The 298-nt window shown below is 44.6% G+C and overlaps 1 protein-coding gene across 1 annotated transcript in view; it reads right to left on the bottom strand.

The window, feature by feature from the left end:
* Positions 1-3, bottom strand: part of LOC308379946 (peptidyl-prolyl cis-trans isomerase FKBP10-like) — an 11,822-nt gene extending 11,819 nt beyond the window's left edge. The window contains exon 1 of the mRNA XM_080857221.1: positions 1-3. This exon is cut by the window's left edge and continues 331 nt beyond it. The gene's annotated coding sequence lies outside the window, so the exon portion shown is untranslated.
* Between the last annotated feature and the right edge of the window lie 295 nt (positions 4-298).

Raw genomic sequence — 298 nt, forward strand, 5'->3', positions numbered from 1 at the left:
GTTCTAGCGGTAGAACGTTCTCCCTGCTGGAATGTTGTGGACGTGGACAGCGGAGGGGTTCGTCACTCTTTCAGGGGCAACACTATTTCATTCAGCTCACTGGAGTGGGCTAGACTCGTGTACTCGTGGCTACTTTAGTAATGCGGTTTACCATAGAACACACTGGTTCATGTCACATTTGTTAATATTTGTTGAGCATCAGACATGCATTAACAGGAAACAAGTTAATCAATTTGGGTGAAACAGCTTAGGTTAAATATGCTGTTAGAAGCCCAGTCGCATACTTCCCGTAAGAGTT

This window comes from Sprattus sprattus (genome assembly GCF_963457725.1).
Source record: "Sprattus sprattus genome assembly, chromosome: 18".
Lineage (NCBI taxonomy): Eukaryota > Metazoa > Chordata > Actinopteri > Clupeiformes > Clupeidae > Sprattus > Sprattus sprattus.